Raw genomic sequence first — 18928 nt, 5'->3', positions numbered from 1 at the left:
AAAGACAAGTTATGGTTCATGTCTAACCTCTTGGATATATAAGCCTGATGAGAGCCCTTTATATCTGTTTTTTTTTTACACCCTAATATACTCATTTGCAGTGTTTCCTCTAGATTTTTTTGTAGCCGCTGTGGTCTAAGTTGGTAACCTAGCAACCTAGCCCCCACGGAAGAAACATTTGAAAAATGACCCTTTAAATGGTGACAACTGGTGAGATTTTGGGGGGGAAAAAATGTTGAGATTGAGACTTACACAATGAGTCTTAATCTTACAAGAGTAGTGTTTTGCCTAGGAGTGTGCATGGACAGCAGGTCTGAGGGGGCTTCAGATAGCTCTGTCAAGTTTAGCTAGCCAGCTGCTAGCAACTTTTAATGCAAGCTAGTGAATCAGCTTTAATGTGGCTGCTTATAAACTGAAGAATAAAATATTAAACTACCGCGCAAAGAAAACACTAATTATAAACTGCACAGCTATAAACAATGTTTGGTTGAAGTTAATGAGCTGTTGGGGGTAAGAGCACATTCGAAATGGCGGTCGGCGGGAATAGTAGCAAACTAAATATAACGTTGAACCATGCTTTTGAAAATGTATACATTTCAATCCTGGCAAATACTGACTTTTAACAATATAAAATTGTTACTTACATGAGTTCTGTAAAGTGTTTTCCTTGGGCTCCGTGAAAAAACATGTCTGGGCTTGTTCTTCCACAGCTGCATGCAGGTGGGCGGCTCCTGATGTTTTAGGTCTGATATAAACGAGTTTTGCTAAATCAATTTATGTTGGAAGTCCAATAAAATTAATTTTATCACATAAAAAAGTAAGTTACGAAAGTATTCACACTTTTTACTTATACATAACTCAAAAACTATACAAATAAAAATACATTGATTTATTGGAATAAATATACTTTTAAAAATAAAGTAAAATGGACAATACCACTGAAAGAGTTTTTACAGTGCAGAGAGGTAAACTGTGTCCAATAGAAGTTCACTAGATGCTCCATATAGTTTAATCCTAGACAAATCTTTGTTTTCCTGACAGAAACTTTCATCTTTAGTCATATGTCTGTAAAATTCAGCTATGACATTCCCTGTTTAAAATAGTTTGTGAAATAACAGGAATAGACTGCACAAGATTGACTGCATTTACCATCTGCATAGGTATATTTTGAGTACCATGTATGAGCCTTAACAATTATCAATTTTTGTCTTCAAAGTGGAAACATGAATGAGTCCATAAGGGACCAAGGGCCCTGACACTGTCTGCCAGGTGCACGAGAAGGTGTACATTTGCAGTTTCATACCGCTCACCACAGAGTGTAGCCATTTCAGAACAAACATTCCACAATAGTTTTTCTGCATGATGGATCTGTTCAACCGATTTAGATTCCATCAACAAAATGAAAATAGCTTCACTTAGTAGAAGGAAGTGGTTGTAGTGCATTGTTGCAAGAATTCCCCGGAAAATAACCGGTCCGTAGAACAGCAAAAGATCCCGGTATTCTGATGCTTTAAAAAACATTCTGTGAGATGCCACTGATCGAGGATATCTAGTTGAGGATGGAGGAGAGACTTCCTGAAATCGCCTGTCAATTTATTTGGTATTTTTGCCATGCTGAAGGGCTGACGAGAAAACTGTAGAAAACCACAGAACCATCAAAAGGTGCATTTAATCTACAGCAGTGTCTTTGATAAGATTATACATTTTAAGTTTGCTCAGCCAACAGGGACCCTTTACCCCTTTGACAATGGTTTTGGTTTCATCTGCGATTTTCATATCCAGTACAAACTTTTCATTGGTGCGCAGCGGCCCCTTTGGATCTTTATGTTGGAATGGAAATACATGGGAGTGTCCTCTTTCCCCGGTTTTCACAGTCTTTCCTGGCTGTTCGCATTTATGACATCCACATTTCCCATTGTATTTGTCACGGCGCGGATTCGAACCCGCTTCCCTCCTGCAACTGAGTGTCACAGTTCCTCCTCTGGCTGCTCGCCCGGACACGCCCCCGCTCACGCTGAGCGCAACACGCCCATGCAGCGACAAGCCTGCACACAATCCCAATCTGCACACTTGGGACTGATGAGGGCGAGTTGTATAAAGGACTCGTGGACCCAAGGCTTATGCTCTCTCTCTCTCTCTCTCTCTGCGTTTTCTCTCGTGTCTAACATCCTTGTTTGTTCTCCCGTAGTTACCTCTTTGTGTACGTGCCTTCCCGAGTCTCCCCTTCGAGATCTCCCTTTGTCCCCCCCCCCTCCCTGTGTTTTGGACTGCCTTCCTTGTTTCCTGACTCCTCGCTCGCCCCTGGACTCTGACGTTTCTCTCTCGCTCCAGATCACCTGCCTGCCTCATGGACTGCTATATACAGTTTACATTGACTATATATATAATAAATGTATGAACATTACTGCCCTCTGGTGTCTGAGCCGTCACGTCCCCTGTAGTGATACATAACAGTATTGCATTGAATTAAGGACTAATGCTTTAGCAGGCAAGTCGCATGTTCCAGCAATGGTGAGCACTTTACACACAAAAGGTTCAGATGTCAACTCTGCAGGTTGCACAATAATTCCATCGTCTGCAAGCTTACTCAGTGTGTCACTTAGTGGTCTCAAAAATGTAACCATGGATGGTTTTGAATCCCCATACCAAAGTCCAGCAAATATCATTTTCTCTCTCTCTTTGTGCGTTCCATTAAGCTCAATTCATTGATGATACAATAAAAAGGCCACACTGAAAACTTGGACGATTTGAAAATAGGTACCCCATCGGTGTTCCAAGTAAGTGAGTTGTTTTTAGGGTCACTAAGTGGACCACCCCTATCGACAAGCTGTTTGTAAACTTCCATCCATCCATTTTCTACCGTTTATTCCCTTTGGGGTCGCGGGGGGCGCTGGAGTCTATCTCAGCTACAGTCGGGCGGAAGGCGGGGTACACCCTGGACAAGTCGCCATCTCATCGCAGGCCCAATACAGATAGACAGACAACATTCACACTCACATTCACACAATTGGGCCAATTTAGTGTTGCCAATCAACCTATCCCCAGGTGCATGTCTTTGGAGGTGGGAGGAAGCCGGAGTACCCGGAGGGAACCCACGCAGTCACAGGGAGGACATGCAAACTCCACACAGAAAGATCCCGAGCCCAGGATTGAACCCAAGACTACTCAGGACCTTCGTATTGTGAGGCAGATGCACTAACCCCTCTACCACCGTGCTGCCTGTTTGTAAACTTCTGCATCATATATATCTTCAATGTTGTTAGCATCTGCCTTTTTTCTGCTTAATCTAAAGTTAAGCTTCTCCTGAAAACCTGGCTTGAGGAACAATTACCTTATTTGAGCCTTCATTGGAACCTCTATAAAGGATGAGGATCTTTCATCTGACACACTGGTCCCACAAGATAGGCATTTTATTTGTTTACTTTCTAATGGCCCAAATCAATTACTGCAGTATTTATGCAATACAATAGGCGATGATGCAGAGCGGGATAAAAAAAAAAGTTTTTGAACCTCTGCACACTGTTTAAGCAGTCTGCATTCAGACTATCGGGACAAAACAACTTGAACATTTTGAGCAAATCGCATAGGGCCTTTTAGTTACTTTATGACAGTTTACATAACCCATGATGATCAGAAGTCACTATGCCACGGATACTGATGCATTGTCATATATTGGTTTGTCTGTTGTGTCTTTGAATTTTGATTATTCTGCACACTCCTCACTTAAACGATCTTGAATCCTTCATTAAACGTATGTCCGTCATTGTACATCCAATCCCCCATATCTGGGAAAGCTTCCTCAAATGATTGAGATGGATCATACTCAGCATTGACAAGTAGTTCAGTTGTTAGGCCATCAGGAGGATCTATGAGGGCTGATCTGGAAAATGGTTTACCATTGTCTTTGGTAGAGTCAAAAGTTTAAATATTTTCATGTGCTGAAAATAAAATAGAATAAAAATCATTAAATGTTTTTTATAACATTTTGTCACAAGGCAAAACGTATAACATCTCAGCATGTCGCTCACATTCTTACACTCAAAAGGTTGTAATATTTTAGCAGGATTTCCTTCGTGACAACATTCACAACAAAACATGAGTCAAACAAAGAAGACGGTGAGTGTACCTGGCAGGTAGGGAGAGGCTTGATGTTCCAGAGTGGTACATCCTGCATGGACACCTGGAGGTTGGACGTGTTACATTTGAAGAGCAGTGTTTCGGGCTCCTTCGACAGGCACCGCCTCCTAGTGTTCCTCTGCTGCTACCCTCTGACACAAAGAAGAGGAACCAAGAAACTCAAAAGATTAAAATAATAGTAATAAAAAAAAAAGAAAACACGCAAAACAAGAAGCAAGTTAACATAAATGGAACACATTATACAAATCCAGCTAATGGGATGCATTTACTTTTTTCTCACATCTTGATCGCATTGTAGTTCATGTTTACATATTTTCTGTGCGTGGTAACACATAATCCACAGTGTTATATGTAACTCATCACAATACAACACACACTATAAAAAGAAAGTGTGGGACTTCAGTGATAAACAATGCCAATCATTAGGAAATATACAGCAACAAACCAAACCTATGAGAAAGGATCCTGAAGAGGGATCCAACAGTATTGTAAATTTTGCATTATTTTGGTTTCAAAATTCTCACAATAATGCCGTGATGTGTGACAATATCAAACGAGAACTCCCGTCAGTGTGTTTTTTTCTGCCAGTATTAAGTGGGCTGATCTGAGAAGTAAACTGGATCTCCCATGATCCCCTGCGCAGTGTGGTACAACAAAGTTCAAACAGGGGACATTATATAGGGGTGAAAAAGAGAAAGTGTGCAGGAGTGACGAGAACGTTTGTGCTTCGTAGATCTGAGGAATTGTTGCTATGAAGTATTTCTGTGCCTATGTTAGATGAAACTAAAAAAAAGTCTGCATACTGCAAGGTAAAGCATGCCACGTTCATCCTGACCATTTCCAAGTCGACCCAGAGCCGTTGCAGCTCACCGCAGGGAATGCGTCCAGTAGGAACGCAGACAAGTTGTGAAATCTCTCTGTTGCGAAGGTGGGTCTCCTGAATGAAAAATATGTCTCCTTTAAGGTGTTGCAGTTGGGTCAAGACCCTACCAATTTTAGTGGCGCTCCCCACTCCTCTCACATTCCATAAAACAAATCTAAGTGTGTTACTTGTGCTGGTCATATCTCACCATGTCCAACTAGGAGAACAGAACGAGCTGACGAATACAAGCAGATCAGGAAAGGGACCGTCGCACAGTAACTGGCAACTGCAGAGAGTACTGGTAAGAGGGGAGGAATCAAAACTGTAAAAAGAAGGAATCAGGAGATAAGCAAGCCAAAAAACACACATACGTATACAAAACACTGCACACTCACACACATACACAACAATAGACAACAATTCCAAGTACAAACCGCGTTTCCATATGAGTTGGGAAATTGTGTTAGATGTAAATATAAACGGAATACAATGATTTGCAAATCATTTTCAACCCATACTCAGTTGAATATGCTACAAAGACAACATATTTGATGTTTAAACTGATAAACTTTTTTTGTTGTTGCAAATAATCATTAACTTTAGAATTTGATGCCAGCAGCACGTGACAAAGAAGTTGGGAAAGGTGGCAATAAATACTGATAAAGTTGAGGAATGCTCATCAAACACTTATTTGGAACATCCCACAGGTGAACAGGCAAATTGGGAACAGGTGGGTGCCATGATTGGGTATAAAAGTAGATTCCATGAAATGCTCAGTCATTCACAAACAAGGATGGGGCGAGGGTCACCACTTAGTCAACAAATGTTTGAGCAAATTGTTGAACAGTTTAAGAAAAACCTTTCTCAACCACCCATAGCAAAAATGTGCTTGCTCATCTGTTGCTTAATCTCGTATCTTGAGAACATTTTGAGCTTCTCATATCTGTCTAATTCTGTGATCAATTGTTTCTCTTTTATTGCTCCTAAGGGACCCTTAGGAGCAATAAATAAGCTAAAAAGAGACAAGACATCACTGAGACAAAGGAGGTTGAGTTGAGACAACCATTTGAGCAATATTTGAGAAGTGGGATACACTGAGGAGAGCTCATATATGTATGCCACTGATCTCAATTATGTCTCATTTATTTTGAATGAGAATTAAAGAGAAAGAAATGAGATGTATGAGCAATAAAAGAGATCTTATGTATGTATCTTTCATGTCTTGATTATTTCTCTTAAATGTCTTAAGAAAGCTATCATATCTCAAATTTGAGAATAATGAGAACAAATTGAGAGTGCAATTTAAATATTCGTTATCTGACTTAATTAGAAATAACACTAAAAAAATACTCAAATATTGAGCGGTGTATCACTTTATTTGGCTACACACAAATACAAAATATAAGATATAAAAATAGATTAAATACAACAATTTAAATGTAGTTAATTAGTACATACATAATGTACATATTGACATTCACAATAATTAAAACAACATAGAAAACAATATACAAAAAATAAAACAAATACAAAACTAAATGAATTTAACCTTAAGTACTCACTTTGTTGTTGTGAAAAAGTCTGGTGTAGTTTTTTTTAACTCCTTGTTGAGCAAACCATGTACCGTAGTTAAAAAAAACACCTGACTTAATCTCAGTAAGAGGGTGAGTAAATGACTAAATTTCCATTTTGGAAATATTCCAAGCAAAAACTGAAATACATTTATAAAATTGTAACCGTGGTGTTTGGAACTGGTCTACATATAAAAAATAATCACACATTGAACACCAAGGATACTTAACATTTTTTTTACCTCAGGGACCGACCAACTTTTCCCACTACAGTGGGGTCTGGGGCCCACTCAAATACAAACACTGAATTAGTCATCTTACACTAAAGTGTATTACAACTGAGTACCATAGCGGCCCATATGGACGGACCACAGCTAAGAAACAGATATTTATTGGCGGCCCCCAAGGGGTATTCGCAGCCAAACAGTGGGCCCCAGCCCTATGATAAAGAAACACTGTTGTAAACAATAGAACAGCCTCCTGCGATAACAATATAACATTTGGTACATAAATGATCATTAAAACATTTTGAAATTGGTTACAAAAGCTACTAATATACCTGATTATGTAAGCAGTAACATACTGCGTCATTTCCGTTTTTTATTTGGAAACAGCTTTGTACTGTGAAGGGATATTAGCCGCTAGCTTGTTAGTGAGGTTGCATCAGTGCCAAATTTGCGAGACACAGCACAGCTCAATATGCATTGTCACAGTATAACGTGGTACTAAAAGCTACATCATAGGGCATTTTTATACAATATATACCGGTACTGCGCAACCCCAGACCAAAATATCAACATGTTTACAAAGGAAACATCCTACCCCAGAATGAACTTGGCAGGTACAAGGGCCTACTTAAAACCTGCTCTTGCCCAACATTTGTATACCAAAGCTTGCTTGAGCTTGGCCTCCTCAATATTGTCCCAATCAGGAAGGGTACCGCATCTCAGGACATACGCTGTAAGGCAAGAACATAATAATCAGGCATTCGTAATTTTGCCACATCCGAGTTTCTACAGGTATCAAATCTATGCAATGCAATAATGCAAATCTAATTTAATGCTTTTTAACGCCATTTTTTTGGTACTTAAAAAAATTTAATGCCCATGTGCGACTGCATATAGTTATTATATATAGTCAAAAGCCTACAATTATCTGTATACACACAGTTTTAAGCATTAGACAAGTTAATTAGTTGAAAAGTTTAGATTAACTGTTACTCTCTTGTGTATTAGAATTGGCTTACAAAACTGTTTAATTGGAGAATGTATTTTTATTTATTTATTTATTTTTCTGGAGTAGCATCTAGTGTTTTGACTGTGTGCATGGCCGTAGAATGGCCAATTAAAAGGTTCCGTCCATCAAAAAAATGAAAGGAGAACTGCACTTAAGCCCTCTAAACAAACATCCAATTCTGCATCAGATGATCAATATAATATACCCATAAGCCATTTTTTTAGTTGTGTCTGTTTAAAACATGCTGTAAATATATATATTCTCTGAAAATATGTCTTATAATAGCCACAAACTGGAGGATACCATTTTACAATTACAATTTGTTTTAAAATAGTTAAAAGGTTTTATAGAATAATAAATGAACATCATACTCGGATTGCAAATTATGCATGTGTTTGGACATGGATGATCGATTTAAACATTTTAGAAAAATACAGAACGGCATTTGGAAAAATGCCAATAAAATGCATTAAAAAAAGCTATGTCAATTATATTAATTTGCCGATATTGAATATATTGTATTTTACACCCTCTCTGTTGTTTAAAATGTTTACAGTAAATAGCAAGTTATGTATCAAGTATCCAGCAGCTGAAGGAACTCGTATTAATTTATTGTGGGAACGTCAGAGAATAAAAGAGTTGTGGTCTGCTGTGAAAATTGCCTTGTTTGTCCATCCTAAGCCATAACTTGAGGCGCCTGCGTCACGACAGTTGCTAATGTTAGCCAAGTTAGCTCATATGTGTTGAAGTGGAGGTGATTGAAATAAACGAGTCGTGTATGAAAAAAGCTCAGCTTCCCCATTATCCTGACATGATGTCACAGTTAAGGACTACACGCCTACAGTGACCAAAGAATGGAAAAGTTTAGGCCCCCAGAGCAGTTTCATTGTGCCATATTGAGGCAGTGCTTTTGTCGCGTTCCCACCTTACAATACCTCTTGTATGCAGTTTGGCAGCTTCAGCTAAAAGAATAAACACACACACAGACAGATGTAGCAATTTTGAGGTTCTTAAGTTAATTTTAATTTAAAAAAAAAAAAGTTCCGTTTGACATATTGACTATCGGCTATGTCCTACAATTGTATTACATTTTTTTAATGCCTCTGGACAATGCTTTTAATGCTTTTTATTGCCTTTTAAGGCCTTAATTTACACAAAATCCATTTAATGACTTCATGCCTTGTGGAAACCCTGCACATACAGTACATTAATACACACAACCACACTTCAAGTTGATGGACATAACACTATATTGCTTATCACAATGCTAGTTTTTTGGCCAATCACAAACTGTAATTATGTAACATTCAGTTATGCTTCTCGTGTGCTATAATCGATAAGGGATCAAACTTTCTCGTATTGAACTTCTATTTAATTATTGTTACACAATTTTGGCCTGAAAACACCCTCAGTTTGGGAAAACTTACTTAGGATTTCTTCAACTTTTTTCCGGTCAAGGATGCGCTTTCCTGTTCCTGCAGGTTTGTTTCCAGGGCGACCAAAAGCGACAGCATTTTGACACTCCTCAACTGTAAAAAAAGTGGTCAAAAAGTGCGTGGAATAAACGCATGCAATTGGGCTTTGAAGCATGACTTATGGCAGCAAGGCGGAACGAGGACATGAATACGCCACTCTCAGGAAAGAGCTCCTGCTGGCCCGATTGTTGAGGAGGGCCGTCGCTGCATTTGTCACTAACGAGGTCGCAGAGAGTTTGGAGTACTCTGACTTGGTCCGGATCTGAAAGGGAAAAAATAGCACAAACAATACCCGAATGAGAAAATAATGTGTTCAAGGCCAAATCACAAATTTACGTAAACAAAATAATTACATCATGAATAAATTAGCATGAATTACTTGCCTATTTTCAAGAGGACTTCTTCGATTTGTTGCTTTTCTCGCAGGATTTTTCCGAACTCCTCCCAACATCCATCACATGGCGTCCATGATTTTTCTGTCTGCGGTCGATATGAGATAGTGTCCTCGACAGATGGGTTGCCTGCATCTCTCCTGTCAAAAGAGATGAGAAATACTGAACTACAAAAAAATCACTGAAATGACCCACATTTTAACCTCCAGCGGCCAAAGTGGACCTTAGTCTATGTACAGTGAGGAGAACAAGTATTTAATAGACTGCAAAATATAAAACAAAACAAAAAATCACATTGTATGTTTTCAGGTAATTTGCATGTTTTTCCATGGAATTGATCACCTAGAAACCTCTTTTGGGAGTATATTTGAAGTATCAAATATGGATATCATGCAAAAAGATGCACATTAATTACTTTTTAAAAAATTCATACAATGTGATTTTATGGATTTTTGTTTTGGATTCTATCACTTACAATTGAAGTGTACCTATAATGATAATAATAATAATAATAATAATAATAATAATAAAAGTAACAGACCTCAAACTACAAAATCAGCAGTGTATAAATGATTTGTTCTCCTCACTCTATGATGGACGGTACCAATAATGAAAATAAATGTACCATGACCAAAATTGACCATATCTACAATCATTCTGTACAGTACTCCTAAACAAAAACATTTCACATCAAAGACAAAGGAACTGGACCAATACTGAAGATGAAATCTTCTTGACTGCAAGGAAATAGACAACTCACTTAGTCAACAATACCAACAGATTATGACAGATTTTACAATATTAAGTTATACATAACATTGACTATCACCAAACAGTTATTACTTTATATATCTCAGGATTATTTATGAAATGTACAATTAAGTATAAACTGTCAAACCAGTACTTATATTTGGATTAAAAAATGTTTTTAAACTATGGCATATTGAGATTTCCGCCTTACCTACTTTCTTTCACACAGGAAGTACAGGCATGTGAGCACCCTTTGACAAAAGAGGAAAATTTACAAAAAAGAGGAACATTTCTATCTGCACGTAGTGCGCCCACGCAAGCCCCGAAAATATTTTTTTTTAAATCAATACTACATAGCCCTGGGCCAATAAAACAATAAATATATATCGCAATAGACACATAATGATATAAATATTAAATGCGTTCGATAAAATATTTGAGCAAGCAAGATTTGCTGCATGAGGTCACTCGCGCTTTGGGAACCCAAGAAACAGAAAACAGGAAGTGTCACTGAGCAATGGGAGGGACATGCTATAACAGACAATCAGTTAACAGTATTTACTGAGCAATGGAAGGGATACGCCAACAGCCAATCACGTAACAGTATCAACAACAAGTAAGCTAGCTCGATGATGCTAATTATGCTAACTAGCAAGCTTGTTTTGGTTTCCCTGTCCTGAAATTCAATGCGGCGTTTAGGCAAGAGCAACAGCAAGTACCTGCGGCTGAGGCGAGCGTTCCATAAATTTTGTTTGGATCCTATTTTTTGATATTGTTTACTTAATTCATCCATGGAACTTTTGTTATTGTTGAAAGCTCCGGAATCGGACAGGTTTTCACGGAACACATTTCTGGTGTTGTGTGTTGCTCTGAGAACCCACGGGTGTTTAGTTAATGCTCGATTGCTGATAAGAAAGCAAAGTTAGCTCTGTTTTTTGACACTCATCCTTCAACCCCCATCCTTACACTACTTTTATTTATATTTTTATATATTTTAATTTATATTTAATTTTTAAAAATGCGGAATTTATATTTTGACGTGAAACTGAATGTTTAAAAACTTAGATTTCTTCTGTTAAGAAAGTATATATTGTGTAACTATTTTTTTTTCCTCAATAAAACTTGTTTATAAGATTTCAGTGTGTGTTCAAGTACTTCTTGAGCACATTTATCAATACTGTGATAACAATTGTAACCATGACATGAAATGTTATTTTTTTTACTCCCTAGTTTTGACACATGAGATTGTAGAGTGGATATTTACACTCTATGAACATTTTGACCATGATTAAAAAGTAATAAAATGATGGCAAATAATTGTTTTCAGGGTCCACAAGTTCAGAACTTTTAATCCTGAAATCAAAGTGGATACAGATGTTGGGGTTTTGGCAATGAAATACATTAAATATTTGTATTTGTCATTCACATACTATTTACTGAAACAATTATTTGATGGCAGATAAAATAACATTTCAGTTAATGCTGTTTTTTTGGTTTGGAAATTCACCAAATTTGATTTTATAAAGATGAAAAGTTTTGAACTTGTAGCCCCATAGGCATGAGGTAATAAATGTCAATCTTACCCATAGAGTGGTGGTGGTGGTCCAACAGTGTTGCTGCCTGTTACAAGTCCCCCGTCACTTTTCCTGAAATATATTCAACAGTTGCCCTATAAAATTTACCATCTGACCACTTTGCTAAAACAGAATCTCCTGTTCTAAGATCTAAGATCTGCACAGGAGCTTCATCTCTTGACAAAATGTCTGCTCCAGTAAAGATTTTGCCGGTATAACCGTCCTCCCATCTGACGAAGGCCAAACACCCTGAAAGAGAGAGTGCAAAAGAGAAAGTGTTTAACATTTTTTATTTGAGTATAAAAATTTGGACTGGTATTTGTCACCTCATTTGGACAACAATGTTATGATTATTCCCTCTCCCCATCCCTATATGCATTTTAAAGCATATGCAGTAGGATGAGCTTGCCCATCGCTGTCTTAGAGGTGTGTGGCCTCATTACAATTAGGGTACTGTTACTAACCTTCTTGGGGCGACTTTCCCAAGGTGGCATTCTCAGCTGTTCTTTAAATACTAAACAAACTAATAAAGTCCTTTTTCCAGTTTGTTAGCTACATGTAACACGGCAATTTGGCTTAACCGTAGTCCGCTTTGCCACACATACAGAGACTTACCAGATTGCTCATTTGGGGGAGGAGAATTATGCAGGTCCTTCATTTTCTTTGTGGGAACTCTTAACCTCTTATGTTGTCATTTTCTTTTTGTCCATCCTGTTAATAAAAAAATAAATTTTGTATCACAAACTGGGGATAGGTTGATTGGCAACACTAAATTGACGCGAGTGTGTGAATGTTGTCTGTCGATCTGTGTTGACTTGTCCAGGGTGTACCCCGCCTTCCGCCCTAGCGCAGTTGGGATAGGCTCCAGCACCCCCCACGACACGGAAGGGAAAAGCAGTAGAAAATAGATAGATGGATGGAACTATAATATAAATGGAAAGTATTTACATATATGGGGTCACTTCATATGGATGTTAACTTTTTGGGTAAATCATATTTAACTTCTGTCAAAAACAAGTAAACAAAATTATTGTTTATGATCGTTCTGGCTATAGTAAAAAAAAAACTAAACCCGGACAGTTTAATTCTTGTCTATTTTGGGGTGCGGGGGGCTTGATGGCACCTTTTTATAATAGGGTACATATTAATAAAGTTATGGCATTTTTAACAAAAAAGGTCATGAATAAAATATTGAGCCCCAATGACTTTGTATTGAAGAGGTTGACCATAAATTAGTGCATTTTGACCAGGTTAAGACAATCATAACTTTTTAAACATGTATCACAGGAAAATTATTCTTATATTACGTAACTCATAAGAGGTTCCGCAGCCTCCGAAGCAGAACCTCCAGGTTCTGTAACAGCTTCTTCCCTCAAGCCGTAAGGCTCTTGAACGCATCATAATGAAATTATCCCCTCAACTCCCCCCAAAATGGATTAACTCGCTGGAATAAAAAAGACAATATAACATACATCCATAAACGTGGACGCATGTGAAAAAGTGCAATATATTTATCTGTACAGTAACCTATTTATTTATTTATATATGCACCTTATTGCTTTTTTATCCCGCACTACCATTAGCTTATGTAACACAATTTCGTTCCTATTTGTACTGTAAGTTCAAATTTGAATGACAATAAAAAGGAAGTCTAAGTCTAACTAGTCTTAACAAGACCTGTCTGATAATGCTAGTTTCATTTAAATGAATGAATGTTTCAAATTTTACACACACAGCTACTTTATTTTCCAATATATATGCAGTTTATATGATAAATAGCGTGATACAATACATACTGGCCACTGCCAGCTAGTAAGCAAATGCACTGCTGCTTTCAAAATGGCGGGGCACATTTGTTAATCATTGAACACTTTTGGATGTCATCTCTTATTTATTACAACTAGCCAGCCATACCAATAAAATGCAGCCTGGACCTTCTTTGTCGATTGTTACTTTACCTACAACAGTATTATAAAAATGCTTAAAGTCAAACCCCCAAATTAATATGCACTGTATAATCTAATTGTGAAGGTCATTATGTATACTAACATTACTTGCTGGACAGACGCCATTAGCGTTACGCAACCTCTCAAAGGACCACTCGTTGTCACAACAGTTAAATATTTTCACTTCACAACATTACATGGTTAACCAACTAAAAATTATTAGGATACTTACCTCTCCAAGTCTTCTGTCACAAGCGTTGCGGTTGTCGTTTCCAAAAACGTTCCCGCTTCTTCTTCTCTTTCTTCTTCTTCCTCGTTTTCGTTCGAGGTCGGCGCACACAACGGTAAAATGTTACGCCACCTACTGTTTTCCCGCTTCTTCTTCTTCTTCTGACGTTGATGGCAAACAACGCGTCATGTCCGCCGCTGTCTGGTAGAAGGCGTGAATTTTCTGAATTGCCTTCCTTTGAAAGTTACACATAGCCAAAAATGGCTATTTTCAGATGGACATATAAGGAGAAAATCAACTTTATCTAAATTTTGAGATGTGGATCCGTCTCATCAACATTCTCGCGAGATTTGGCACGGCGCCCCATGAATCTGTCCAATCATATTTGCTCTTCCTGGAAAACACGCATGCGCATTTAGTGGGCGAATGTGACTTGTATCGATTGGAGGAAACAATTCAGCATCGAAGGAATAACGACTGAAAGTAAGTAATACCATTTATTGTTTTTGTTTTGGTATTTAAATTACTTTAACACACACGAGTTATTATTCATCAAACTAATGTAACGTCACTGTGTTACGAAAATAGAGCTATAAATGCCGCATTCAACGGCGCAACCACCTTGCTCGAAGCTATGATACTTACCTCCACCGAGGCATCGCAAGTGATAAGATACACTTTATACATCCCATAGTGAAATAACAATGATAGACATAAATGTACAGAGAACATTGGAAGTGGAACAATATAAATTACTGAACATACACTGCTTCAACATAATATAGAGTTTTACATTTACAAGAAGTTCCACAGTGTATTCCAGCAACCTTTGTCTGTATTCACATAGTATTGGAGTGTCAAAATGACAAAACGAAAACCTGCAAAACGATGGAGAAGAACCGGTAAAGAAGTCGACTCAAATAAACGATCAAGAAGGACTGTACAATTGGTGAGTAGACTGGCATAGTGGTGGTGCATTAAACTGGCAGCAGATATAATATGTGATACTTTATTTTTCTTCCTGCAGCCACCAATGTGAATGTGGAGACTGATGAGCAATGTCTAAGTAAGTTATATGTATATGCGTGTTCTTTGTATATGTGAATTAGTTCTGATTGAGATTTACAGACCAGATAGATGGATAAAAAGCTGTCCACAGTTTGTCAGGAACAAGCATGGAAATATTGCTTTCTTTTACCCTGATTACAGTAGCACATATATGAAGAATGAAACTTGAAATATGAGTTATCTCAGCATGTGTAATTAATCTTCTTTGAACCTTTCATCTTCAAGTTAAGGCTGGTAGGTAACATCAAGTCATGATTAAGGATGTAACAATATCAAAATGTCATGGTATTATATTGTCACAGTGTTAAAGCCACGGTAAGATATTGTTACAAACATGTCAACGTGTGTTAAATGAAGTGGCAGGAATGTTTAGGATAAACACACTTACTGTAATTGAATACAAACATAATGTTCATGTTGTAGTCCTATTTATTATTATAAACAGGTATTTTAAGTGCAAAGGAATGGTGCAAAATCATCCAGAATTTCAAGTAACACACATATTTTAGTTTAATCTAACACAGCAGTTATAGGCACAGAAATATTTCACAGCAACAATTCCTCCAAGCTACGATGCACAAACGTTCCCGTCACTCCTGCACACTTCGTCTTTTTCGCCACTATATAATGTCCCCTGTTTGAACTTTGTTGTCCCACACTGCGCGGGTTATCATGGGAGATCGAGTTTACTTCTCAGATCAGCCCACTTAATATTGTCAGAAAAAAACACACTAACGGGAGTTCTCGTTTGATAGCGTCACACATCACGGCATTATTGTGAGAATTTTGAAACCAAAATAACGCAATATTTACAATAATGTTGCATCCCTCGTCAAGATCCTTTCTCATAGGTTTGGTTTGCTGCTGTGTATTTACTAATCATTGGCATTGTTTATCACTGAAGTTCCACACTTTCTTTTTATAGTGCATGTTGTATTGTGATGAGTTACATTTAATACTGTGGATTATGTGTTACCACAAACACAGAAGATACGTAAACATGAACTACAATGCGATCATGATGTGGGAACAAAGTAAATGCATTCCATTAGCTAGATTTGTATAATGTGTTCAATTTATGTAAACTTGCTTCTTGTTTCGCAATTTTCTTCTTTTCTTTTAATTATTTTAATTTTTAAAGTTTTTTGGTTCCTCTTCTTTGTGTCAGGATGTAGCAGCAGGGGAACAGAAGGAGCCCAAAACACTGCTCTTCATATGGAACACATCCAACCTCCAGGTGTCCATGCAGGATGTACCACTCTGGAACATCAAACCTCTCCCTACCCGCCAGGTACACCCACCGTCTTCTGTGTCTAACTAATGTTTTGCTGTGAATTTTGTCACAAAGCATATCCTGCTAAAATATGACAAACTTTTGAGTGTAAGAATGTGAGCGATATGCTGAGATGTTATATGTTTTGCCTTGTGACAAAATGTTATAAAAAACCTTTAATGATTTTTATTCTATTTTAATTTCAGCACATGAACATATTTCTACTTTTGACTCTATCAAAGACAATGGAAAACCATTTTCCAGATCAGCCCTCATAGATCCTCCTGATGGCCTAACAACTGAACTACATGTCGATGCTGAGTATGATCCATCTCAATCATTTGAGGAATCTCTCCCTGATATGGGGGATTGGATGTACAATGACGGGCATATGTTTAATGAAGAATTTGAAGATAGTTTGAGTGAGGAGTGTGCAGAAGAGTCAAATATCAAGGACACAACAGACAAACCATTATATGACAATGCATCAGTAACCGTGGCAGAGTGCCTTCTGATCATCATGGCTTATGAAAACTGTCATAAAGTCACTGATAAGGCCCTATAAGCGATTTGCTGAAAATGTTCAAGTTGCTTTGTCCCGATAATATGAATGCAGACTGCTTAAACAGTGTGCAGAAGTTCAAAAACTTTCTTTTATCCCGCTCTGCATCATCGCCTATTTTATTACATAAATACTGCAGTAATTGTTTTGGGCCATTAGAAAGTAAACAAATAAAATGTCTGTCTTGTGGGACCAGTGTGTCAGAAGAAAGATCCTCATCCTTTATAGAGGTTCCAATTAAGGCTCACATAAGGTCATTGTTCCTCAAGCCAGGTTTTCAGGAGAAGCTTAACTTCAGATTAAGCAGAAAGAAGGCAGATGCTAACAACATTGAAGATATATATGATGCAGAAGTTTACAAACAGCTTGTCGATAGGTTTGGTCCTCTTAGTGACCCTAAAAACATCTCACTTGGAACACCGATGAAGACAAAAATTGATATTTGTTAAGGCTCATACATGGTACTCAAAATATACCTATGCAGATGGTAAATGTAGTCAAACTTGTGCAGTCTATTCCTGTTATTTCACAAACTATTAAACCAGGGAATGTCATAGCTGAATTTTACAGACATATGACTAAAGATGATAGTTTCTGTCAGGAAAACAAATATTTGTCTAGGATTAAACTATATGGAGCACCTAGTGAACTTCTATTGGACACAGTTCACCTCTCTGCATTGCAAATACATGCTGGTCACTGCATCAATTCTGGAACAGTAAGCATCTTTCACAGGGCACAAGTTAAGAGAAATTATCTCACATCAAAACACTATGGTAAAGGTAATAGTAGAAACAATTTTACAGTTTTTTTTTCAAATGACGGACAAACAAAGTATGGACAGATTGATTTCTTCTTTATCAAATGGGCCCTCCTTCGTGAATTCAAACATGCAGGGTTTTCTTTGCTGCAAGATAGTGTAACAAATGGTACATGAAGTCATGTTATTCCCCTATTGGAAACCTCTGCCAGTACAGTAGTATGATTGGATGACATATTGGGTAAAGTTGTTTTCCTTGACTTCACATCTGTGCCTGGCATTGTGTTTGCAGTTCATTTCTGTGCCTGGCATTGTGTTTGCAGTTCATTTCCCAAACTCAACTGGCCTAAGAAGTCACAAATCAAATATTTGATCATTGTTATAAATGCTCTGAAAATACACACCGATGAGATGTTGCCGTGGATGCTGTAAAAGTCTGTAAATATGTACTGTATATGGAGTATCATTGTTGATTAAGTTTTTGCATTGTCTGTAATATTTCAGTGGCCAATATATTAAAATGTACTTGTTAAATAAAACCACTGTCTTTTTTAATGAATATTTAGGCCTACTACGCTACTGTATTTTAATATTAGTCCTTATCATGGTGGTTGGAGAGCCAAAGGTTTTCGGAAGTGGTACTTTGTGAAAAGAGTTTGAGAATCACTGCTCGAGAAAGTTCACTAATGTTAAAAGGTCTTAAAAAAGTGTCTTGTGATCATAACAGTATTGTTTGGGTTCAGTTTTAAATCTCACAATTGTAGTCACTGAGTTACTGCACATGGCATGTGTATAAGAAATCAACAAATTAAGTAGAACATTATGCATTAAACCATATAGATTACAGACCATATATCCATATTGCCTGAATTAATTATTTACTCCAAATATTGGCATGAGATAAACTGGAGTGTGATTGAGGTATAATTAAATTGTGCCAATTAAAATGTATTTTTAATTTATTTTTCCTAAGATAGAAAAGAGGCATATCTGACAACTCAAATGGTGAGCAGTGAGAGACAAAACCAAGTATATCTCTCACTGAGACATCATTGAGACATATTGAATACTCATCAATTTTCTTTTTGCCGAA

At 37.4% G+C, this 18928-nt stretch overlaps 2 long non-coding RNA genes across 6 annotated transcripts; one reads left to right on the top strand and one right to left on the bottom strand.

Moving 5' to 3' along the window:
* Positions 1 to 2384: 2384 nt before the first annotated feature.
* LOC133619588 (uncharacterized) lies at positions 2385 to 14505 on the bottom strand. 5 transcript variants are annotated; one of them, XR_009817438.2, is made up of 10 exons: positions 14176 to 14505; positions 12613 to 12708; positions 12007 to 12246; positions 9665 to 9813; positions 9234 to 9543; positions 7393 to 7528; positions 5208 to 5321; positions 4941 to 5074; positions 4127 to 4268; positions 2385 to 3938 (listed from the first exon to the last, which is right to left on the bottom strand). It is a non-coding gene; the product is annotated as an uncharacterized lncRNA (long non-coding RNA). The 5 variants fall into 5 exon arrangements; XR_009817444.2 differs by having other exon boundaries at positions 4973 to 5074; XR_009817441.2 differs by having other exon boundaries at positions 5008 to 5074.
* A 69-nt stretch (positions 14506 to 14574) lies between these two features.
* LOC133619583 (uncharacterized) lies at positions 14575 to 18409 on the top strand. The gene is made up of 5 exons (XR_009817437.2): positions 14575 to 14655; positions 15020 to 15121; positions 15200 to 15238; positions 16409 to 16531; positions 16720 to 18409. It is a non-coding gene; the product is annotated as an uncharacterized lncRNA (long non-coding RNA).
* The last annotated feature ends 519 nt before the right edge of the window (positions 18410 to 18928 follow it).

This window comes from Nerophis lumbriciformis, linkage group LG01 (genome assembly GCF_033978685.3).
Source record: "Nerophis lumbriciformis linkage group LG01, RoL_Nlum_v2.1, whole genome shotgun sequence".
NCBI classification, from domain to species: domain Eukaryota; kingdom Metazoa; phylum Chordata; class Actinopteri; order Syngnathiformes; family Syngnathidae; genus Nerophis; species Nerophis lumbriciformis.
Note: the sequence above shows the minus strand (reverse complement) of the source record. Positions and strands in the feature narration are given on the sequence as shown.